The sequence below is a fragment of the Puma concolor genome, chromosome A2 (genome assembly GCF_028749965.1).
Source record: "Puma concolor isolate L17-30 chromosome A2, mPumCon1.1.hap2, whole genome shotgun sequence".
Classification (NCBI taxonomy): Eukaryota; Metazoa; Chordata; class Mammalia; order Carnivora; family Felidae; genus Puma; species Puma concolor.
The window spans coordinates 6935046-6950323 of NC_141668.1; the positions used below are offsets into that span (position 1 = coordinate 6935046).

Consider the following 15278-nt stretch of genomic DNA (forward strand, 5'->3'; position numbering starts at 1 on the left):
GGCACCACTGGGCCCTCCCTCCCTGGGCTCTGAGACTTCCTCCCTGCTCTGTGCTGGCAGGAACAGCCTCTGTACTCACAACCCAAGGCACAGCACCAGGTCGTGGGTTTCTGCAGCCAACAGCAGGGCCTGTCACCACTTCTGCTAGAAGATGAGCACACACGGGGAGGAAGGGAGCCACCTGGGGCAGAGGGGAGTGGAGGAAGTGGGGGCGGGTAGGAGGGCTGTAAGGAGTTCAGGGCCTGGTTGCAGCTCACTGAGTGGGCGCCTGCATTCTACTACCTCATAGGAAGGGGAGCAGGATCTACAAAGAATAACTTCACCCTTGCAGGCTTTTCAGGGGAGCTCTGATTTTCAGAACAAGCAAGGGAAGAAGAAATGGTAAGCATCTTCTCCAGCCGTGGAGTGCGCACACTTTTACTTGGGACTACATACTTCGTCCTGCCATGCTCCTCGCCTGGTCAGAAAGGTGTTTGCTAGAAGCACTGTCAGGGCTGAGCACGCTGGAGAAGGCTGCAGACACTCCCTCTGAGGGCATGTGCAGCCAAGGAGAGAGACATTTCTGAGGACAAACAAGTGAGTCTAACCTCAGAACACATCGCAGAGTGGAAATCGTGTCTGTGAGCCGAACCCCACTCACACCCTCCACCTCCTCAGCCCTGTGCACCCCCAGGGACTTGCAGGAGCCAGCAACAGTTATGAACATGGTCTTCAGACCTCTGCAGTACACGTGCTTGTGTGTCCTTGCACATCCCGTCCCCCGCCCAAGTTGCCCAGGGCTCTGTGCGCTGGGAGCCAGCTTCAACCCACACACTGGCTATAAGTGAAGGGCTTGGACAGGATGAATGCCCAGAAACTCAGAGCAGGGACCCGATGCATTAGAATCACTCAGGGGGTTGGGGAGGGTGCCTCGGTGGCTTGGTCCATTAAGCTTTGAGCCCTGGGATGGATTCTGTGCTGTCAGTTCAATGCTTGGAGCCTGCTTTGGATTCTTCATCTCCCTCTCTCTCTCTCTGAACCTTCCCTGCTCATGCTCTGTCTCACCGTCTCTCAAGAAAATAAGTAAACAATAAAAACAAATTAAAAAAAAAAAGAAATCCCTCAGGAGGAGGGAGAGAGATACCGTTTTTTAAGTTTATTGTTTGTTTGTTTGTTTGTTTGTTTTTGAAACAGACATGTGAGCAGGGGAGGCACAGATGAAGAAGGAGAGAGAATCCCAAGCCGTCTCTCTGCTATCAGCACAGAGCCTGATGAGGGGCTCAAACCCACTGACCATGAAATCATAAGCTGAACCAAAATTAAGAGTCAGACACTTAACAGACTGAGCCACAAAGGCACCCCCTTTTTTCTTATTAAAGTACAGATCTATGAAACAAAAGGTCAAATATATATTTTAAAGACTCCCATAGATACTTCCAAAAGGCAGCAGGTTCAGGAAGCAGGGGATTACATAATATCTAATCGCATTGAAGATGGCTAGGAGTCTCCATGTTCTACATCAATCAATGACTCCAAGCCTCTAAACGCCAGATGTCAGCTTTCAGAAACTCTGGAAGAATTTTTCAAATCCCATCCCAAACCATTGCAAACCTTTGGGAAGTCCCATAGGGACCAGGAGTCCAGTGGATTTCCTAGAGCACACTTGGTCATTTTCATCATCGATAAGGACGTCTTGCTTTAGCTAAATTCTTGTTCTTTGCACTGAATCTTCTGGCTGTTTCTTCAGTTCTGCTGTGCAGTCAGTTATGGGAGTTTGCTAATTTTTACACACAAGATCACTACTCACATAAGACCTGTGGGATCAACTCTACCAAGGGCTTTGGGGAGCCAAAAGGGGCGTTACGCAGAAGACAAACCTGTCATCTAACGGGTCAGAGACAAGCTATCAATCAACCCTTCCCTTTGCTTGTCCTTGTGTGCTGCCCATGGGACACAGCAAGGTCACTTGCAATAGCCAGGTGTCGCCATGAAGAGGTAGCATTTGAAATGGATAGTGGAGCAGAGACAGGACTCACACAGAAACGTGGGAGAGAAGGAGTGGTCATGGGGGTGAGTGCACAGCTGGGTTGGAAAGGCCCTGAAACCTGTCCTCTGCAGAGCAGCTGACCCAGAAGGGGAGTGAGTGGGACACAGGGCTGGCGAAGCAGACAGAGCAGAACTGCGCCCTTGTGACCAGGTCCTCGTGAGATCAAGCAGACTCCATCACTGAGTGGCTAGCTGTAGTAAATCCTGCCGGACTTGGGGTCATCGCTTAGTTTGAGAGGCCTCAGATTCGGGGCAGGAACACCAGGAGCCGGAAGGGAGTGTCCCATCTCTCCAGCACACAGGTCATATTTACACAAATGACACAAGCCAAATTCTTTGGTCTTCGGAGAGCAGATCACAGGTTCTTCACATCAGCATGGGAGATAGGTATCCTTTCCAATTTTCAAAAGCAAACTGCAAACTCTCTTCTTGTCCTCTGCCCCCCCCCCCCCCCGCACCACCCTCCCCGGCCCATCCCCGGCCAACCGCCCTAAGGTGGTTCCCTATGTCACTGAGGAGAATTTCTGATTCTAAGGGTTTTCCAAAGTCTCCCCTGGCTGTGGACGCTTCTGGGAAAACTTTGTGCCTACAGTTAATGCCACTGACATAAATTACCTGGGAAATTCTCAACTAAGGCTCACTCACTGACACAGAGGACAGGTTATCACTTCCACTCTGTCATTTGCATTCACGGTCCCTGAAAGGACCAACGAGGCTCACCAAAGGTTCTCACGGTTTGGTTCCAATACCAACCAGGTCCTTCCAGGGTTCTTCCCCAAATTCTGATGTTCAGAGGAGGGCAGGAATCATGACCTTTTCATTGGGATGTCAACAGCTCTTTGAACCTTGCCTGAGCCACCTTAGGTAGTTATACCTGTTCGATAAACGAATGAATGATTGAAGGAATGAAGGAACTAACAGGTTGTGTTTGGAACTCTTTCAGGTGGGCATGGGAGGACGCAAGATGGCCAGAGATGAAGAAAATGCCTACGGTAAGAACTGATCTCAGTGTATACTTGCCCCTAGGCATCAACTCTGGGTCCCAAGGCCATGGGCTAACTCCAGACTGAACAGAGACATTGGGGCACCTGGGTGGCTCAGTTGGTTGAGCGTCTGACTCCAGCTCAGGTCATGATCTCGCAGCTCGTGAGTTCAAACCCCACGTTGGGCTCTGTGCTGACAGCTCAGAGCCTGGAGCCTGTGTCAGATTCGTCTCCTCTCTCTCTCTATCCCAACCCACTCGCATTCTGTCTCTGTCTCTCTCAAAAATAAATAAACATTAAAAAAAAAAAAAAGACTGAACAGAGACAAATCCCAGACATGTGCCCATGCTGGGGTGAAACAGCTAGAGCCCCAGCTTTGCATTTTTGCTGGACCTCTGCCGCTGCCCTACTGTAGGATATTAAGTGCCTTGACTAGCCTGTGCCTTGGGTCCCAAAGGGTACAATGAGGATAATACATCTACTCCGATCCCCACAGAAGATGTGGAGGGTTGAGATCATGGACTAGAGGGAACACGGTTTACCAGGTAGACTGTGTCCGTGAACAAGGATGGAGGGTTAACTGTGTCTTACTGGAAGCAGGTTTCCTAGAGAGAAGAGGGAGGAGGAGGGGAAGTGGAGGAAGGAAGAAGCAAAGAGATCCTGTCACCTAATACTCTGAGCAACCCTGGGAGACACAACTCTCTGTCACCCCTCCCATTATGCAGAAGACGTTGAACGCTTAAACTAAACTTGCCCAGGGTTCTACAGCTGGCACATGCGGGGCTGTGATTCCAACTCGGGTTGTCTGGGACTCCAGACAGCCCTTCACTCCCTGGCCTTCTGTGCCCTCCCGCATCTCCTCACTGGGATGGCCCTGGGAGAAGTCTGGCAGAGGCCTGGGAAGTCGTCGAGCACGGAGCAGCTCTGCAAGGTGCGGACGACCAGAGGCAATGTCAGCTGAAGTCATGGCCTGCGACCGTCGAGGGGGACCCTCCAGAGCAGTGTGCACCCGGTGCCAGAGCATGGACTGGGGGACAGGTGCACGCACTGAAGCCAAAGATGGAAGAAAGTGGCTAAAGTTGCCCCCGGAGTCACACAAGTCTAACCTGAGCGCCTGGGAAAGGCCTGGTTGGACAAGCAGAAGCGGGAGGCGTCGGTGCCCTCCTCCGTTCAGGGGGCACCCCGGAGCCCCGGTGGAGCGGGACGCGCGCTCTCAGGCCGGCGGCCCACACCTACTCTGTCCTCACAAGTTCCCAGGACCTGGACGACCAGCAGCAGCGGCTCCCGCAGGAGCTCAGGCTCAGGCTCATCCTGGCCTGCAGGACCGGAGTGGGCAAGAGCGCCACGGGCAACAGCATCCTGGGCCACAGGCTCTTCCCGTCCAGGCTCGCGGCCACCCCGCTGACCAGAAGCTGCGCCCTGGGGAGCCGCAGCTGGGCCGGGTGGCGCGTGGAGGTCACCGACACCCCCGACCTCTTCACCGCCCAAGGCCGGCACGCGGACCCGGACTGCACCCAGCGGGCCAGCTGCTACCTGCTCTCGGCGCCCGGGCCGCACGCGCTGCTGCTGGTCACGCAGCTGGGCCGCTTCACCGCCCAGGACGAGGAGGCGGCGCGCGGCGTCCGCGAGCTGTTCGGCGCCGGCATCCTGGCGCGCGCCGTGCTCCTCTTCACGCGCCGGGAGGACCTGGAGGGGGGCTCGCTGCACGACTACGTGCGCGCCACCGACAACCGCGCGCTGCGGGCCCTGGTGGCCGAGTGCGGCGGCCGCGTGTGCGCCCTGGACAACCGGGCGGAAGGCGCCGAGCGCGATGCGCAGGTGGGCGAGCTGCTGGCGCTGGTGGAGCGGCTGGCGCTGGAGCACGACGGCGCGCCCTTCACCGACGACGTGTACGGCCTGGCGTGGGCCCGGCGCCACGCGCGTCCCGAGGACACTCTCCGCCTGGTGTCCGCGCGGCTGGTGTCCCGCGGTCTGGGGCGGGGACGGGGGCGGCGCTGCCTGGGGGCCCGCGGTAGGGGTGGCAGCGGGCGCTCCAGCTCCTGGAGGGGGAACTGTTACCTGTCCTGCTGCTTTTCCCGTGGGGGGGCCCCAAACCCAGATTGAAGGCGCTGCCCTTCCAAATGCGGGGAGCCTGCAAGGAGAGGGGCTGGATACAAGGCGCTGAGAGAGACTTAAAACCAATTTCAAAGGAAACGTGGAGTTTCAGACTGCGAGTCTTAATGACGCAGGAAGCCTTGGACACTATATCGACTTTGCAAAGGCTCAAGTTCACTTTTAGCGTTTAGATGTCACTTTTGACTATATGTACACTATTCAAATAAATGTGGTTAACTTTCAAATGTCCTTAATTCATTTTAGTAGTGTGGATGTATTTTTCCTTCTTGAAAAAATAGTGCATTGACTGGTAGTGTTTTATATAGAAAGTGGATTCATGGCAAAGGGAAACAAACATTTTTGTGTGTGTTTGAGCATTTATCAAAACGTAGACACTGTCTTAGTCCACTTGAGTTGCTATTAAAAAAAAACAATGGGGGGCGCCTGGGTGGCGCAGTCGGTTAAGCGTCCGACTTCAGCCAGGCAACGATCTCGCGGTCCGGGAGTTCGAGCCCCGCGTCAGGCTCTGGGCTGATGGCTCAGAGCCTGGAGCCTGTTTCCCATTCTGTGTCTCCCTCTCTCTCTGCCCCTCCCCCGTTCATGCTCTGTCTCTCTCTATCCCAAAAATAAATAAACGTTGAAAAAAAATAAAAAAAAAAAAAAAACAAAAACAATGGGAAAGCTCTCAGTTTTTCCCCATTGAGGATGATATTAGCTGTGGGCTTTTCATTAATGGCCTTTATGGTGTTTAAGTATGTTCCTTCTATCCCAACTTTCTCCAGGGTTTTTTTTTAAGAAAGGATGCTGAATTTTGTCAAATGGTTTTTCTGCATTGATTGACAGGATCACATGGTTCTTTTCTTTTCTTTTATTCATGTGATGTATCACACTGATTGATTTGCATATGTTGCACCAGTCCTGCAGCCCAGGAATGAATCCCACTTGATCATGGTGAACAATTCTTTTTATATGCTGTTGATTTTGATTTGCTAGTATCTTACTGAGAATTTTTGCATCCATATTTATCAGGGATATTGGCCTGTAGTTCTCTTTTTTTTGTTGGGTATCTGTCTGGTTTAGGAATCAAAGTAATGCTTGCTTCATAGGATGAGTCTACAAGTTTTCCTTCCCCTTCTATTTTTTGTAACAGCTTGAGAAGGATAAGTATTATCTCTGCTTTAAATGTCTGGGAGAATTCCCCAGGGAAACCATGTGGTACAGGACTCTTAGTTGTTGGGAGTTTTTTGATAGCTGATCAAATTTTCTATTTCTTCCTGTTTGAGTTTTGGAAGTGTGTGGGTGCTTAGGAATTTGTCCATTTCTTCCAGGTTGTCCAATTTGTTGGCATATAATTTTTCATAGTATTCCCTGAGAATTGCTTGTATTTCTGAGGGATTGAGATCAGGAACACGACAGGGATGTCCACTCTCTCCACTGTGTTTACCATGGTGTTGGAAGTTCTAGCATCAGCAATCAGACAACAAAAGGAAATCAAAGGCATCAAAACTGGCAAAGATGAAGTCAAGCCTTCACTTTTTGCAGATGTCATGATATTATACATGGAAAACCCGATAGACTCCACCCAAAGTCTGCCAGACCTGATACATAAATTCAGCAAAGTCGCAGGATACAAAATCAATGTACAGTATCAGTTGCATTCTTATACGCCAATAATGGAGCCACAGAAAGACAAATAAAGAAACTGATCCCATTCACAATTGCACCAAGAAGCATAAAATACCTAGGAATAAACCTAACCAAAGATGTAAAAGATCTGGATGCTGAAAACTATAGAAAGCTTATGAAGGAAATTGAAGAAGATACAAAGAAATGGAAAAACATTCCATGCTCATGGATTGGAAGAGTAAATATTGTTAAAATGTCAATACTACCCAAGGCTATCTACACGTTCAATGCAATCCTAATCAAAATTGCACCAGCATTCTTCTTGAAGCTAGAACAAGCAATCCTAAAATTCGTATGGAGCCGCAAAAGACCCTGAATAGCCAATGTAATATTGAAGAAGAAGACCAAAGCAGGAGGCATCACAATCCCAGACTTTAGCCTCTACTACAAAGCTGTAATCACCAAGACCGCATGGTATTGACCCAAAAATAGACACATAGACCAATGGAATAGAATAGAGACTCCAGAATTGGACCCACAAAAGTATGGCCAACTCATCTTTGACAAAGCAGGAAAGAATATCCAATGGAAAAAAGTCTCTTTAACAAATGATGCTGGGAGAACTGGACAGCAACATGCAGAAGAATGAAACAAGACCACTTTCTTACACCATTCACAAAAATAAACTCAAAATTGATAAATGACCGGAATGTGAGACAGGAAACCATCAAAACCCTAGAGGAGAAAGCAGGAAATAACTTCTCTGACCTCAGCCACAGCAATTTCTTACGTGACACATCTCTAAAGGCAAGGGAATTAAAAGCAAAAATGAACTTTTGGGGCGTCATGAAGATAAAAAGCTTCTGCACTGCAAAGGAAACAACCAACAAAACTAAAAGGCAACCAACAGAATGGGAAACGATATTTGCAAATGACATATGAGACAAAGGGCAAGTATCCAAAATCTATAAAGAACTCACCAAACTCCACACCTGAAAAACAAATACTCCAGTGAAGAAATGGGCAGAAAACATGAATAGACACTTCTCTAAAGAAGACATCCAGATGGCCAACAGGCACATGAAAAGATGCTCAACATCACTCCTCATCAGGGAAATACAGATCAAAACCACACTGAGATACCGCCTCACACCATCAGAGTGGCTAAAATGAACAAATCAGGAAGCTATAGATGCTGGAGAGGATGTGGAGAAACAGGAACCCTCTTGCACTGTTGGTGGGAATGCAAACTGGTGCAGCTGCTCCGGAAAACTGTGGAGGTTCCTCAAAAAATTAAAAATAGAACTACCCTATGACCCAGCAATAGCACTGCTAGGAATTTACCCAAGGGGTACAGGAGTGCTGATGCATAGCAGCACTTGTACCCAATATTTATAGCAGCACTCTCAACAATAGCCAAATTATGGAAAGAGCCTAAATGTCCATCAGCTGATGAATGGATAAAGAAATTGTGTCTCATATACACAATGGAATACTACTTGGCAATGAGAAAGAATGAAATATGGCCTTTTGTAGCAATGCGGATGGAACTGGAGAGTGTTATGCTAAGTGAAATAAGTCATACAGAGAAAGATAGATACCATATGTTTTCACTCTTATCTGGATCCTGAGAAACTTAACAGAAGACCATGGGGGAGGGGAAGGAAAAAAAAAACCATTAGAGAGGGAGGGAAATAAACCAATAGAGACTCTTAAAAACTGAGAATAAACTGAGGGCTGATGTGGGGTGGGAGGGACGCAGGAGGTGATGGGCATTGAGGAGGGCACCTGTTGGGATGAGCACTGGGTGTTGTATGGAAACCAATTTGACAATAAATTTCATATTAAAAAAATAAAAAATAAAATTAAAAAAAGCACAGACTGGGCCACTTCTAAATAGCAGAAAAATTTTCTGCATGGTTCTAGAGGTTGGAGGTCCAAGATGGAGATGTGATTTCAGTCAGGATCTGGTGAGAGACCTCTCTGGGTTGCAGGCTGCTGACATCTGGCTGTGTCCTCACATGGTGGAAGAGATGAGTCAGCTTTCTGGGGCCTCTTGTAGAAGGGCACAATTCTCAGTCATATGGGATCTACCCTCTTGACTGACTCACCTTCCAAAGACCCCAGCTCCTAAAACCATCCCCTTGGGCACGAAATTTTCAATATATAAAACCTGTTGGGGGACACAAACATTCAGACCAAAGCAGACACTGACCCTCCTTAATACAGTCCTAGTTCTTATTCCCGGCTAGATCTGGCCCTTTGTGACCCTTGGATGTTTTATTATCACCCGTGAAAGTGATGTCAGGGTCATACATATTAATGTTTACTTCTGATACATCGGTTTATTTCCTTTACAATAATTTACTGCGAAAAAAGAGAAATAACTATACTGAAAATAAAACAGTTCCCAAGTTTCTAGCATTTATTATGGCTGATGTCTTTCCAAAGTGAAGTCGAAATTTGGGGAATGTCTTCATTGTGCTTCTCAAATGAATTACTATGCAAAAAAACAAAACAAACAAACAAAACAAAACAAAACAAAGCAAAACCCAGAGGTCCTCTCACAATGGAGAAAGAGGGAGCCACAGGTGCACTGGTGGAAAGCCTCAGACCCTGACATTCCACTGCTATGGTGGTACTATGGAGTTTAATGGCGGTAGGCCAGCCCATGAAAGTGCTTGACCTCCACATCACTAGAAAATCAGATGCCATCCTTAGGTTGTGTAACCAACCCATAGGGTTTCCTTATTGCTCTGTCACAATGTGACAAAACAATTTCAAGGAAGTTAGCTCCTGTCTTCAAATCAGCCATGCTCTAGTCCGGAGGTGTGGAGGCAACAGGAGGCACCTACTCACCTGGCCCAGGGTAGGGGCTGGAAGGAAGGTGGTGTTGGCGGAGGTGGGGGCAGCTCCACGTGGAGAAGGAGGTTGTTGGGGGGACCCCTAGGGCTATCCTAGTTCCACGTGGATTAAAAGGGCCCGCGCGCGCCTGTGCTTAGATGCCACTAGTTCCTGGGGCGCCAGAATGCGGGTGGCAGGTTGGACTTCGGGGTTGTGGTGAGCTGTGGTCAGGAGGCTGAGGGCCCCGGTGGCCGTTGCAGTGAGCTGGGCTCGGTGAAGTGCCGCTGGGCGGAAATCCGCCATTAACCTCCGTCTTTAGGGTCCTCAGCAGCCCTGCGGGGCTCACACGGGGGCTCTGAGCGATGAGGGATCCCTTTGGTAACCCGGCAACTCGGGAACCCGCGGGGCAGCAGGGAAGGGGCCGGGGTTGGGGGACGGCCGCTGTCCCCAGCTCTGCCTCCAGGGCGGCGTGTGCACGAGCACGCACAGTGGGGCTGACTTTAACCCGTCATTCTTTCATTTCACGTTGTCTCGTGCACACGTGTCCATACATGCCCTCCAATTGTTCTTTGTTTCTGTCTTGTTTGCATATAGAAATGGGAAGTTAAAATAAATATAAGTATTATGGCTTTTAAATTCGCATACGGAAATGCCTGCTTGAATCAAAGGACGGCTTCGACACCCACGGGTAAAAAGCCCTGCTTGGGACATGGCGAGGGCGCGTTAGAAGGAGTGGCGGGGAGAGCAGGGTGTGGCACGTGGCCCCGGACTTGTGTCTGTCTCAGAGCCATCCCCTATGCACCTGCTCCAAGAGGTGGGGCCGAAAGGGGTTCCGTTTCATTACTGACATGATCACAGTAATGTTCATCTTGATAGCTTTCGTGTATGATGAAATAATATGATAAAACCACTTTGTAGGTTAAATTCCATAAAACTGTGATACAGAATCATCAAATCCAAGAGGAAACTTTTCGTAATAGTAAATACTCATAAATTAAAAAAAAGGATTTCATAAACAGATACATTTCACACTCATACATACTCCACAGGTATTTTTCACAATAATAAATACTGCACATTATTGTGTGTATATTCCTGGGAGCTAGTGGAAGTATAAGGTAGGATATGATTAGATGCCAGTTACAAAGTGCAAATGTGGAAAGATACCAATATCTATAGATATAGATATATATCTACATTGATAAATAGAGAGATAGAGAGAGAAATAGAGTTGGTAGTTATAGATATTGATATCTTTCCACCTGTTTCTGTTTCTCTTGAGAACCCTAGTACAGTCAGACCTACTGAGAAGGCCACGTCCCCAGACCCAGGTGCACAGGCCATGCTTAAGACTCAGGCTGGACCAAGACAACAGACATATGTGCTGCCTCGCCCCCACACGCCATAGGAGCAATGATTGATAAGCACCAGCCATCCATCACGGGCCTGGAGAGATTCTGGGAAGCAGAGTGTGTAGGGATGACTGGAAGCTGAAGGTAAACAGGATGAAAACACTGAGTAAAACCACCTGCCATCTGAGTGCCCACACTAAGTTCAAGGCACCCTAGAGAAATATGGGGCCTTAGCTGCTCCATCCATAATTGTAGCAACAATCCCAACCAGTCCAATTCCCTGTGGGCTGACTCAAATCCCACCCTAACAGCCTGATGGAAGACAAGGGATTCTGTATCTAGGCATCAATATTATTTATTTCATTTGCTCCTTTCCTCCTATGTCTACAATTTAATAAAATTATGAAACTTGTTTTAAAAGCAGGAGAACAGGGGTGCCTGGGTGGCGCAGTCGGTTAAGCGTCCGACTTCAGCCAGGTCACGATCTCGCGGTCCGTGAGTTCGAGCCCCGCATCGGGCTCTGGGCTGATGGCTCGGAGCCTGGAGCCTGTTTCTGATTCTGTGTCTCCCTCTCTCTCTGCCCCTACCCCGTTCATGCTTTGTCTCTCTCTGTCCCAAAAATAAATAAAAAACGTTGAAAAAAAAATTTAAAAAAATAAATAAATAAAATAAAATAAAAGCAGGACAACAAAAATAAAACACAACAACAGGGTAGACTCAGAAATGTCCAGAAACTGAACGGGGATTTTAAAATAACAACAAGGACTGAAGAAAAACTGGACAACATGAAATAAAAGATGGGGAAATTTCAACAGGCAGATGAAAACCATAAGAATCAAACATACGTGGTAGAAGTCAAAAGCACTATCAGAGATGAAGTATTCCCTAGCAGGTACATCAATCAACACAGATGACTCAACATGAGTCAGTGAATTTGAAGAAGAGAGAATAGAAATTCTTCAAATGAAAACAAAAGTTAAAAATGAGTGAGAAAAAGAAAAAGAGAATAGAGTATCTGGGAGCTGCAAGGCAAATCAAACAGGTTAACACACATATATCTGAAGTACCAGAAGAAGAAAAAAAGAGAATGAACAGAAGAAACATTTGAAGAGATAATGGTTCAGACGTTTGTAAAAACAAGGGAAGACACCAAGACACAGATCCAAGAGTCCCAGAGAAGCTTGAGCAGGATAAATACAGAAACAAACAAATAAAAATCTAGGCACTTCATACTCAAACTGCTAAAAACCAAAGATAAAGAGGAAGACTTAAAAATAACTGCAGTGTAAAAGGCACATTATATGAGAGGAATAAAGATTGTAATCACAGATGATTCCTTGTCAGAGCTTGCAATCCGAAACACAATTGAGTGACATCTTTATATTACTGAAAGAACAAAAGTGTCAGCCCAGAATTCTCTAAGCAATAAAAATAGCTTTCAAATATAAAAGTGAGCTAAAGGCTGCCTCAAAGAAGCTGAGCGGAATCACTGTTGACTTACCTGTGCTACAACAAATATTGGAGGAAGTTCCTCATCCAGAAGGAATGAAGGTGATACGAGACAGAAATTTGTATTTACCTAAAGAAATAAAAAGCTCCAGAAATGGCAAAAAGGAAGATAATACAAAAGACATTTTGTAGCTTACATTTTATAGCTCTAAAAAATAATTGTCTAAAACAAAAATAGTAATAGTGTATTGAGGGACCTACAATGTATGTGAAAGTCAGGCATGACAACACCCAGGAGGGAGAAATTGTTAAGTACACTAGTGTAAGTTCCTTAAACGACATGTGAAGTGGTCTAATAGTACTTCCATGTAGACTGTGATAAATGGTCTAAACACCCCGGAATAAAAAGCAGGGACTGTAGGACTGGATTAAAAAGCAAGGCCAAGGGGCGCCTGGGTGGCGCAGTCGGTTAAGCGTCCGACTTCAGCCAGGTCACGATCTCGCGGTCCGTGAGTTCGAGCCCTGCGTCAGGCTCTGGGCTGATGGCTCAGAGCCTGGAGCCTGTTTCCGATTCTGTGTCTCCCTCTCTCTCTGCCCCTCCCCCGTTCATGCTCTGTCTCTCTCTGTCCCAAAAATAAATAAACGTTGAAAAAAAAAATTTAAAAGAAAAAAAAAAAAAAGCAAGGCCAACCACATGCTATTTAAAAGAAACTCACTATAAATATAACAAGTGCATTACTTTTTTATCGGTGCCTAACAAATGACCTCCAACTTAGCAACTTGAAACAACATACGCTTATTGGCTCCATCTCTGGGGGTCTGGAGTCTAGGCAAGGCCTGACTGGGTCCTGTGCTCAGAGTTGCTTGAAGCTTCAGTCAAGGAGTCAGCTGCTCAGTGGTGTCCTCTGTGGAGTCCAAGGTTTTTTTCCAAATTCATTCAAGTTGTTGGCAGCATTGAGTTGCTTGTGGTTGTAGGACTGAGTTCCTCCTCCCAGAGGGTCACCCTGGCTGTCCCTCTTGATAGGCAGTTCTCAATACAGATATTCAACATGGGTATTCTCTCCAGTGGGAGAATCTCTTGCTTTTAAATATTTTTTGATTAGGTCAGGCCAACCTGGTATAATCCCACCTCCTTTTTCCCCTAAAGTTTATTTATTATTTTGAGAGAACCCGAGATAGCACAAAGGGGGAGGGGCAGAGAGAGAAGGAGAGACAGAATCCCAAGCAGGCCTTCCACTGTCAGCATGGACCCCTACTCAGGGCTCCAATTCAGGAAACCATGAGATCATGACCTCAGGTAAAGGAAACCAGTAGTCAGATGCTTGACCAACTGAGCCACCCAGGCACCTCATTAGCATTTTTTTGAAAGACACAGAGAAGGATACAAGAGGTGACTCTCCTCTCTCTGGCTCAGAGGAGAAAGTGCTGATCCCTCCACCTTCACCCCAGGGAAGCAGAAACTCTGCTGCGAGCCCTTCATAAATGATCTCCTCATGAAAGACAGTGATTGATCTGTTTTACAATGTGAGAATGTTAGGATAGTTCAGTAGACCACTTTTTCCTATTATGTTTTACTTTTTAAAAGCATGAAACAGATGGTACTTTCTCCGTCTTAGCTTACTGGGGCCAGACGTGACCCACACTTTTGGTCCCTTATTCCATTCTGTATACACACCAAAGAAATTCTTTCTGGAAGGTCCCAGCTGAGTCACCTTCTTGGACAGTAAATCTGGTTGTCAGATGGCCCCAGGGTGTGCGACTAGCTCTGTTCCATTCAGGGAGAAGAATAAAGTTTTCCAACTTTGGGTTTTGGCTCCTGCTCTGGTCTCCACTCCCTCTTTACTAGGCAGTCCTAGACTTTTGATAGAAATCTGGTATTTTGCCTTATTTGATTTAGTTCTTTGCATGTATACTTGTGAATCTTGGAGAGGAGGAGTCTTCAGTATTCTGAATCTAGCTGGTAACATTTGGAACGAGGGAAATGCCTTGAATATGATTGAAATGACTTTGTCCCTTTCAAATGTGAGGTTATTTGCTACTGGGCGGTCACTCTGAAGCTATGGTCCCAGACGAGCAGCATGGGCAACACCTGCAAACAACACAACCTGTAGGGAATGCAGATTCTCAAGCTCCACCCCGAGCCTACTGAATCAGGCTTTGTACTTTAACAAGCCTTCCCGATGGCTCTGATACATGCTAATGCTTCACACAGTAGAGAGAAAAAAAACATGAAGAAACAGCTTCTAGACTAAAAAAAAAAAAAAAAAAAAAAAAAAAAGGATTTGTGAAAACATGACAGCCTTGTAATCCAGGGTGTTGGTGTTTCTTCACAAGGGATTGCCTATAGTCTATCACTTGTCCAATTTGCATGACGAAGCCCAGGGCTCCCTTGCTGCCCAATAGAATTTTATATACTAGATGTCCAGGTAATAGAAGTTGAGAACACTCTGTCTTCTTCTAGGGGAAAGAAAACAGAGGAAGAAAGAATAAACCAATGAGACATGTGTCCCAGATTCCACCTCTCCAGGTTCAGGAAGCAAAAGGTATATTGTCTTTTCCTCAGTTCAGGGAGGAATGAAGAAGCATGAAGAATTGTATGAAAATTTGGTTGGAAGATTGTCAAGGGAATTCACCATGAGGGTGAGAACGAGGTAGGTGTGCAGTGTCTAGGTTTAATTTTGCTAAGTAGGCTGTTCCCCGTGTACTCCACACTGCTCCACAAGAAGCAGTTGACTTAAAGTCTAAGGGACTCATTTCCATAAGCCTGCTCAAAGCATTTTTCCTACAAAAGCAACTATTAAGTCAAGAGGAATTAAAAATAGAATTAAAATCTCCCTATCTCATTGTCCTTTCTCACAAATCTGTATCAGAGAATTGGTGCTTAAGAAAATGTGCACACCAATGA

At 46.8% G+C, this 15278-nt stretch overlaps 2 protein-coding genes and 1 pseudogene across 2 annotated transcripts in view; 2 read left to right on the forward strand and 1 right to left on the reverse strand.

Annotated features, from left to right (window-relative positions):
• LOC112866298 (GTPase IMAP family member 7-like) overlaps positions 1–15278 on the reverse strand; it is a 155400-nt gene that overhangs the window by 76892 nt on the left and 63230 nt on the right. The window lies entirely within an intron of this gene.
• LOC147582963 (GTPase IMAP family member 1-like) overlaps positions 1–15278 on the forward strand; it is a 142595-nt gene that overhangs the window by 41608 nt on the left and 85709 nt on the right. The window lies entirely within an intron of this gene.
• Positions 2990–5349, forward strand: LOC147582964 (GTPase IMAP family member 1 pseudogene; annotated as a pseudogene).